Source organism: Ahaetulla prasina, chromosome 2 (genome assembly GCF_028640845.1).
Source record: "Ahaetulla prasina isolate Xishuangbanna chromosome 2, ASM2864084v1, whole genome shotgun sequence".
NCBI classification, from domain to species: Eukaryota; Metazoa; Chordata; class Lepidosauria; order Squamata; family Colubridae; genus Ahaetulla; species Ahaetulla prasina.
The window spans coordinates 178,129,338-178,139,037 of NC_080540.1; the positions used below are offsets into that span (position 1 = coordinate 178,129,338).

Below are 9,700 nucleotides of genomic sequence, written 5' to 3' on the forward strand. Positions count from 1 at the left end.
AGAAGTTTCTTGGATGAGAAGCCAAACATCTTCAAGGAAAAAGAAAGTCCAGTTGCCTTTTTGAAAAATCACCTTTGTCTCCCTTTAGGGAGGATCAAGCTAGTATGTGCTCTTCCCTTAGGAAAAACTGGAGAGGACTGCTTGCTCTCTCATTGGGAATTCCCTCCATGAAAGCATTTAGCAGAAGTTCTAGAGGTTCATTTTTGTAAGAAACTAGTGTGAGCTACAATTGCTCAGTAGAAGTAGTCCTTGACTTACAACCATTAACAGAGTTGGAAGGGATCTTGTAGGTCATCTAGTCCAACCCCCCCACCCAACCAGGAGACCCTACCTACACCATTTCTGACAGACGGCTGTCCAGTCTCTTGAAAGCTTCCAGTGATGATGCTCCCACAACTTCTGAAGGCAAGCTGTTCCATTGGTTGATTGCTCTCACTGTCAGAAAATTTCTCATTTCCAGGTTGAATCTCTCCTTGTTCAGTTTCCATCCATTATTCCTTGTCCAGCCTTCAGGTGCTTTGGAAATTAGCCTGCCCCTCCTCTCTGTAGCAACCCCTCAAATATTGGAACACTGTTATCATGTCTCCCGTGGTCCTTCTCTTCACTAGACTAGCCATGCCCAGTTCCTGCAACCGTTCATCGTGTGTTTTAGCCTCCCGTCCCCTAATCATCTTAGTTGTTCTTCTCTGCACTTTTTCTCAACTTCTTTTTTTATAGTGTAGTTTCATCCATTTTTACTGCATGAAACTGGATGCAGTATTCTAGGTGTGGTCTTAAAAGGCTTTATAGAGTGGTATTAGTACCTCATTTGATCTTGATTGTATTCCTCTGTTAATGCAATTTAGGATTGCATTGGCTTTTTTGGCTGCCGCTGCAGACTGCTGGCTCATATTTAATTGGTTGTCCCTAAGACTCCAAGATCCCTCTCAAAATTACTGCTATTAAGCCTGATTTCACTCAGTCTATATGCGTACTTTTGGTTTTTCTTGCCTAAGTGTAAGACTTTACTTTTCTCTACATTGAATTTCATTTTTTAAGATAGGGCCCAGAGTTCAAGTCTGTCAAGATCCATCTGGATCTTGAGCCTATCTTCTAGGGCCATGATGGCCAACCTATGTCATGCGTGCCAGAGGTGGCATGCAGCGCCTTTTCTGTGGGCATGCGAGCCGTTGCCCCAGTTCAGCTCCACCATGCATGCACGTGTGCCTTCTGCTGGCCATGGAGTCTCTGCCATGCATATGCGTGGTGCGTGGTGTATGCAGGGGGCTGTGCACACATGCACAGTGGGAAGGGGGCATGCATGGGGGACCGCACACGTATGTGTGGAGAGTGTGGGCATGCAGGGGGGCTGTGCGTGCATGCATGGGGTGGGGGCACATGCACAGTGCCCACATGTGCATTGCATTTTGGGGGTTGAGGCACACGTGCGCGCTTTGAGCACTCAGTCTGGAAAAGGTTAGCCATCACTGTTCTAGGGTGTTGGCTATTTCTGCCAGCTTAGTATCATCTGCAAATTTGGTAAATTCTTCTATTCCCTCATCTAAGTCATTTATGAGGATATTGAAGAGTACTGGGCCAAGATGGAACCTTGTGGTACCCCACTGCTTACTTCCCTCAATGCAGATGTTGTACCATTAATGACTATTCATTGAGTACGGTTTGTCAGCCAGTTACAAATCCATCTGATGCTATCTATCCCACTTTTTTCTAGCTTACCAAGAAGTAGGTTGTGGTTTACTTTGTTGAATGCCTTGCTGAAGTCTAAGTATATTTTGTCATTCATTTAGCAAATGTTCAAAGTTATAGTGGCAGTGAAGAAAGTGACAATTGCTCCTCACATTTGTGATTGTTACAGCTTCTCCACCCTCACTTGATCAAAAATTAAGTTCTTGGCAAGGGGCATGCATTTACAACAGTCAGGGTCAGGTCATTGCAATTTGCAATCTTCCCAAGTGATTTCCAAAGAGCATAATCAATGGGGGAAGCTGAATTTGCTTAACAACTCTAGGATTCAATTAGTAATTTCAGTGATTCACTTAAAAGTCGTGGCTAAAGAGGTCATAAAATCCTGCATGACTCACTTAATAACTGCCCTACTTAACAGTTGGGAAATTCTAATCCCAATTCTGGTCGTAGGTTGAGGTCTAATTGGATCTGTCTGTGGCAATCATTAGGAAGTACGGTACCTCGAGGGTTCACACATGATGCTAAGTAAATGTTTTTTGAACAAGCTAAACTTGCCTGGGTTTATAGTCAGAAAGTATGTGTGTGTGGGGGAGGGGAGGGTTAGTTTAACAAGTTGTGTAAACTTAGCCATCTTTTGTGTTGTAAGCTTGTATTTTACTATATCTGCTGATGATTAAATATCAAGCCACTTTCACATCTCCCTAGTACAGTGTTTGCCCAGTACTTATCCTAGCTTGTGAACCCAGATAGCATGGTTTAGTTTAGAATCATGTTTTGTGATCCAGCACAAAGTTCCCCAAAGTGTTCAGTATTGACCTCAGGAGTTGATGGGATTATTGGTTATGATTATTACTCATAGTACTATAAGTTGAAGTAGTAATTACATTATTTCCTTATAATAAATGTTTGGGGAACAATAAGCAATTTGAAACTTCATGAAGGGGTTTCTAAGCTGAAGAGTTTAAGAGCCCCTTGTCTAGCACAACATGTAAACCCAGTCATTGTGTCTTATATAAGGTAATTTGGATAAAAATATCCCATTTCATTTAATTATATCCCCTTTTATTATTTTAATAGATAACTCAGGCAGCAAACATAACTAATGCTCTTTCCTCCTCCTATTTTCCTCACAACAAGAACCCTTTGAGGTGGGTTGGGCTGAAAGAGAGTGACTGACCCAAAGTCATCCAACCAGCTTTCATGCCTCAGACAAGACTAGAATTCACGGTCTCCTGGTTTCTAGCCTGGTGCCTTAGACACTAGATCAATAAGCTTCCCATAGTACAGTATAATCCATGAAACTGATTATAATTCCTGTTTCAAGACATGTTATCACTTTATCACTTAACTTTTCTGAAGTTCTTCTGAAGATAACAGAGAGTACAATCTTGTTCTTCGTTTTATTGAAGGCAATAGAACAAAAAATGTTTATTCAGGTCAATTTATTTTAACTTTAATAAGATTACAAAAGTAAGGAAACAAATAATCCCTTAATTATGTGCCCAAAAGGAAGATTAATCCTAGATGCCTAAACAGTTAGGATTGAATTTAGTGTGTACATTATTCATTCTTAATTGTTTTCTTCTCCCTCAGAAATAAACCTCCTTTTTATGTGGACATCATTATTGTCTTGTAGTATTTCTGCAAAACTGAGTAAAATAGTAATTACATCTGACCATAAGTTTTTTGCTTTTTTTTTTTTTTTTTGGTGCTGTATATAGCTCAAGCTGTGTAGAAAGTGAATAACTAGCAAAAATGTTTTGGGGTGTGAATGTATTTTTCCTGGAAAAGAGAACAAATTCTGCAGGTAAGTTCAGATTTTAGAAGGAACCATATTGTGAACTCTGAGAAATCTTGTAAAGCAACCTTCCTCGTATCTAAGTAGAACAGGAAATTGCTGAAGATCTTTTCTCAATTTCTCTTTCAGTGTAATTTGTTGCACAACTTTCACTTCTGTTTCTGGAATGTAGTTTGTTTAACTTTTTGGTGCCTAAGGGAAGAAGTGTTTAACTGCATCTAATTTCAAGGGGTTTGCAAAGGCCCATGTTCCTTGGAACTATATCCTATGGATCTAAGTTGTTGATATCAGGCTCCAGTGTGCTTATTAGTATTTTAATATACCTCAAGATGGCAATTAAACAAGGTCATCTATTGGAGCCCCAGAAGGGTGCCTTCTCTGTAGCAGCAACTACCATCTGTAATAAGGTTCCCTTGTCCCCGAAATCCAGGTGGCCCCACCTCTGTTCTTCCAGGCTTTTTATCCAAGACAAGGGAGAGTGAGACCCTTCACTTCATCATGCTTGCCATTTTTTTTCTTTTTAGATTTTATTGTAATGGCCTCTGAAAAAATCAGTTACGATCTAAATTTGAACTTATGATTGTTGGTACCAATTTGGGTACTTGACAACTATCTTGCATTTATGACCGGTTGCAGTGTTTTGCAGTCGTGTGATCACAATTTGCATTTGCACTATTATGACTGCGTGACTTGACTTATGACCACTGTAAAAATTATTGCAAAATTGGGTCCAGTCAGGTGATGACTTGCAACCACAATGACTTAAAAAGTAAAGTCTAGTCCTAATTGCAGTCGTAAGCTACAACATGAGAGACAAGATAGAGCCTTTTTGGGCCTTCCGGTACAATTGTGAGGGGGGCAACAGCAGTGGTGAAATCTATTTTTTTTTTGCTACCGGTTCTGTGGGTGTGGCTTGGTGGGCATGGCTTGGTGGTCATGTGACCAGGTGGGTGTGGCCAGCATGATGTCACTCACGTCACTCACTGTTAGAGCCAGGAGCTGAACATTCTGAAGCACATTCTGCCTTTCTGAAGCCCCCAACGCTTTGAGTTTCCCTCTGGCTTGACTGCCCAAGCGAACCTTGGGGCCTTCTCTTGCCCTGCTCTCCATCCCAGAGGGCCACGCATTTCCCCCCCCCCATTAATCCTCCCTACAAACCACTCACCCCATTTCTGCAAAGGCAAAGCCTCCCCCTCGCAGCGCAATCCAAAGAGGGGAGGGGAATGCTGCAGAAAAAGCCACCTTCCACCTGGGCCTCCAAATGCAGCCAAATGCGCCCAGCCGTGCGTGCCCTTTCCTCAAATGGGCTGTGCATGGGGCGCTTGGAGAGCGAGCAAGCAAGAGAGCTCTCCCACCTCTGTTTTTGTGTGTGTGTGTGTGAGGGAGGAAGGGAGTGATCTGAAGCCGAGGTACTCAAACTTCTGGCAGCGGCGGGGGCGGCTCCTGAACAGCCAGCTCCACCTGACCTATCTTTGAGTCTCGCCGTTCTCCTGGCCCCCTCCCCCCAAGCAGCGGCAGGTTCTGTGGGACAACAGGGCCTCTCATTTTTCCCACAGCACAGCGTACACTTGCTACGTCTGCTTGCAAGCGGTCATCTTCTCTGCTTCTCTTGGGATGCTGGTGCGGGCACCATAAATGCATTGCTTGTCGGGGCTGAACAGGGAAGCTGTTGTCACGCCACTCCCCCTTGCTTCCTCAAGTGCAAAGCCAAGGCCATGCGCTTCCTCACTGGGCTGGCCACCGGCAAAGAGCCATGTGGCTGACAGCTGCTCAATGCTCCGCACACAGCATCGCCCAGCTGCTGGTAGGGACAGAGCAGCCAGCCCAGGGGCAGGAATGATTCCTGCGGACCTGAATTCTCCCACTACCATTTTAAAATCATCCCTATAGAAATAGGAACAGAAAAACCAAAAGCAAGCCCTCATATCTCCCTCTCCCTTAACTGTATTTCAAGAAGACGTTGTAGTCAGTAATATAAAAAACTACCAACACATCCACAAGGTCACACTTATCTACCTTCCAGTGCAGAGCCTCCTTTAGAATGACAGAATAAATCTTCATGCTAACTTCCAGTTTACACATAGGCTGAAAAGGATCAAGATAATTTACTTAGCTAAGAGCTACTGGAACTGGAATGCCACTATCTTTTCTATTAGCTTAGTGAATACTAGTCCATAGTTGTTGAAAGATGGATTCGTTGATCATAGACCTCACCGATAACCCCTATAAGGTAGTAGGAGATTCCACCTGCAAGAAAGATTAATGAACTGAATGATCATTGGTCTGGGCCTTTAATACTCCTGGATTCCATGGCAACCTTTGATACTGTAGATCAGGTCATATTATTGGAGTCTTTAATGGGCTTTCTAAGCCAAGCTGGGGAAGGATCCTACATTTAAATAGCGACCTAAACATTTATTTATATCCCACTTTATTATTTTTATAAATAAGTCAAGGTGGTAAACATACCTAATACTCCTTCCGCCTCTTATTTTCTCCACAACAACAACCCTGTGAGGTGGTTTGGGTTGAGAGTGAGTGACTGGCCCAAAAATCACCCAACTGACTTTCATGCCTAAGGTGGGACTAGAACTCCCCTGGTTTCTAGACTGGTTCCTTAACCACTAGACTGAATTGGTACTTGTAAACATACATATCTTGAATGTAAACATATCCAAGAATCTTATCTACTTTATCAAATGGCAAGCTATGGAACTGACTCAGACCATTTCTGTTAAGGTTGTGGTTGTACTGGATGCAACATTGTTCAAAATGACAACAAACACAGCACAAATGCACGTTATCTTGTCCACAAAGAAGCTGGTCAACTTATTCATAACAAAGTTCAGATGGAACTTGGATACTGATTGGAACCTCTAAAAACTGTCTAAGAACTTGAAAAAACACCTTGAATTTCTCCACAAAGGTATGGGTTTGACTCGATCAGGGTACCTTGATCAGGGATCAAGGGTATGACTCGATCAGTGGTGGGGTTTAAATTTTTTAACAACCGGTTCTGTGGGCGTGGCTTATTTTGGGGCATGGCTTGGTGGTCAGGTGACTGGGTGTGCGTGGCTAGCTGGTCATGTAACCAGGTGGCCGTGGTTATGTGCATAGGGACTATTCAGAGGGCTGAAAAAAGTAATTTCTGACCGGCCCTCACACTTATGACCATCCTCACATTTATGCCTGTTGCAGCATTCTTAACAACTGTGTCATTCATTTCACAACTGCTTCTCTTCACCAGGGTTACAAGATAGGGTGCAAAACGTAAAATGTGAGGGCAGTCGTAAGTGCAAGGACTGGTCTAAAGTGCAAAGACCTGTCAAAAATAACTTTTTCAGCCCTCTGAGTAGTCCCGTGGGGACTACCCAGAGGGCTGAAAAAAGTTATTTCTGACCGGTCCTCACAGTTTTAACCAGTCCTTGGACTTATGACCGGTCATCATTTATGCCTGTTGCAGCATTCTTAACAACCATGTCACTCATTTCACAACTGTGGTGCTTCATGTGACTGGGTGGGCATGGCCAGGTGGTCATGTGACATCACTTCTTTGCCCTAATGACAGTTTGCTGCAATGGTCATAAGTGTGAAAAATGATCATGTCATTTTTTCAGTGCTCATGATTTTTGCAGCCCAGATCTGGTCATCCTAAAACTGCCTTTGGCAGCGACGTAACATCTCTTTCTGTATTTAAGGTAACTATCCAACAGGTGCAAAGCATATGTATTCTGCCAGGTAAGGGGATATATTAATTATTAACATGACATAACTATATAATAATGGCCACCCAGTCATTTTACAGGGGAGATGAGCGGCAAAATAATTTTAAAAATAAATAAAAGAGATCAGAAAGTTCAAAATGTCATCTTGAAGATGGACACACACTATTATGGATTTCTCTGCACACTGAGAAGTGTTGGGCACAACATTACGCAGTATAATTATTTTTAGTATTTTAATAGTTTTACCAAAAATAAAATACTCTATCAGCTGAAGAAGCTTCTTGCATGAGAAGCAAAACATCTTCAAAGGAAAACACGAAAGTGCAGCTGCCTCTTGAAAAAACACCGTTAGGACAACCGTGACCTGGATGATTGAGAATCTCCATAGATACAAAGAAAAATGAATATAATGGGAAAATTAGGGAGGAAAAGTGTAGGGTAAAGGAAAAAAGAAAAAGAAAAGCATTGACGGAAGTCCTATTCCTTTTGGTGCAGTAGAATAAAGTGGTAACATAAAACCACAACTAACATTACACCGTATAATTGAAAGAAATGTGGAAGCTAAGATGATAGTTTGATAATTATTTCATTTAAAAAAAATAAGCAGAGAAAAGTGAAAAGGCACTAGGACCTATGTACAGTCAACTAATAGTCTGAGAGCAACCAGGATAAATCTCTAGCCTCACAGCTGCTAGACATTGTTTTAAATCCTTACTTGGTTCATTTCTGCAGAATGAATTTCCTGTTCAGGATTTCAGCTGGTGGAGACAACATTTTGGGAGTGGAAGTTACATCTAGAAATTTGAAAACATGTTGCACTTGCAGGGACTGTTCCAGAGTGGTTGCAATGATGGCTATGTCACAAAACTTCCATTTACGATGTCAAACAGATGATATATTCTTTCTTTCAACTTCTATCTTGCTCAGGATGATCCTTGATTAATGCAATTTTTTCTGCTAACCTTAACTTTATAATAATGTCAATTTTTATGCATTTACTAAACATAAACCTCACCTTTTCTTTAGGAGCTTATGGCAGGCTATCTAACCATTGTCTCCTTCAATTTTTCTCCACAACTTCCTTGTCAGCAAGGGCATCCATGACACAAAATAATAAAAGTCAAGGAGGTGGACATGACAATGCAATCAAAATGCTGCCCTTTTTTGACTTGTGTTACCCTGGTGAAGGCTCTTAACTGCAGGGTAGAATGAACTAAGAGACTAGCCTATAGGCACCCTGTGAACTTTGATGGATGAAAATGTTAAAAGCTGTCCAACTTGTGGTGGAACAAGTACACATAGCAGGAACTACCTGTGATTAAAATGTGCTTAAAACTGAATGATATAACAGTGAAATGTATGCAAAATTATGTCTATCTTCCAAGGAGGCAGATGTATATATAATTCTACAGGCTGATGGAGCTGAAAAATAGATGATAAAAGTTACACATATGGGTGATGTATTTTTTCCTGACTCTTTTCCCACAATTCTTTAATTCAGATTAAATACATTTAATAGCCAAAAGAAAATGCAATCATTTTAGCTGCAATTAATAAAACCAGAACACATATAGTTATAATTATTATCCATCATAAATTTTCATTAAAAATGATAGACTGAAAGTTTTAGGAGAAAAGGACTTAATGACAGGAATTCCTAGTTATTTTTGAATTTTTTTTGGTCACTCTCCATTGAGTGATATGTTTTTTGGCGATTTGATGCCCTTTTCAAACTATTAGTGGGATACAATAGCATAAAGAGACTCACAGCAACCACATAGTATAGTTCGTTCTCCTGTCAAGCCCAGTATTGCTACAGTTGTATTTTCAGTTCATCCCCTTGTAACGTTGTCCCCATACTGCAAGAAGATGCAAGAGTGGATTATTAAGAAAACTAAGAGTCTTAATTCTCTATCATTGTAGGGAAAAAATGCAAATGGTGACTAAAAATGGCTTTCAGGACAAGGAATTTAAGAAAGGCCAGCAACAAATCTTGGAAGGACAGCATAAAACGATGTGCCGTTTTACATGTGTCGACATAGAAGTGAGTCCCAATTTGGGGCAGACTCAAAGAGACTGTAGTCTTATCCAGCATTTGTTATCATCAGGGATTAAAATTTAACAATCTCTTTCCACTCACACCTCACTTTGTTTTCAAGATGTTAGTGGTTGTTGGTCCGCGTGTGTGCGAGTGCATAATATCACATACGCACATCCCAAATCAGGTTTTGATTTTGTCTTTCAAAAAAGGATTCACCGCTATTTCTTCCACGAAAGGAGAAGGGCTAATGGGGAACGACTGTTAGGGCAGTTCCAATGCAAAAAATCGGGGGGGGGAGTGGAAGTCAGGTACAGAAAAAGCATTGACTTCTTCCCCCCTAGCCGCGATGTTCCGCCTGTCCGGCTGCCGGAAGTTCTGGGACTCATAGTCAAGCATTCTTATGTACGTTACAGCTTTAAGACAGACAGACACACGCACACTCTGTTTGCT

At 41.5% G+C, this 9,700-nt stretch overlaps 1 long non-coding RNA gene across 1 annotated transcript; it reads right to left on the reverse strand.

The window, feature by feature from the left end:
• Positions 1 to 7,427: 7,427 nt before the first annotated feature.
• On the reverse strand, positions 7,428 to 9,682 carry LOC131191307 (uncharacterized). The gene is made up of 2 exons (XR_009153463.1): positions 8,978 to 9,682; positions 7,428 to 8,631 (listed from the first exon to the last, which is right to left on the reverse strand). It is a non-coding gene; the product is annotated as an uncharacterized LOC131191307 (long non-coding RNA).
• Positions 9,683 to 9,700: the final 18 nt, after the last annotated feature.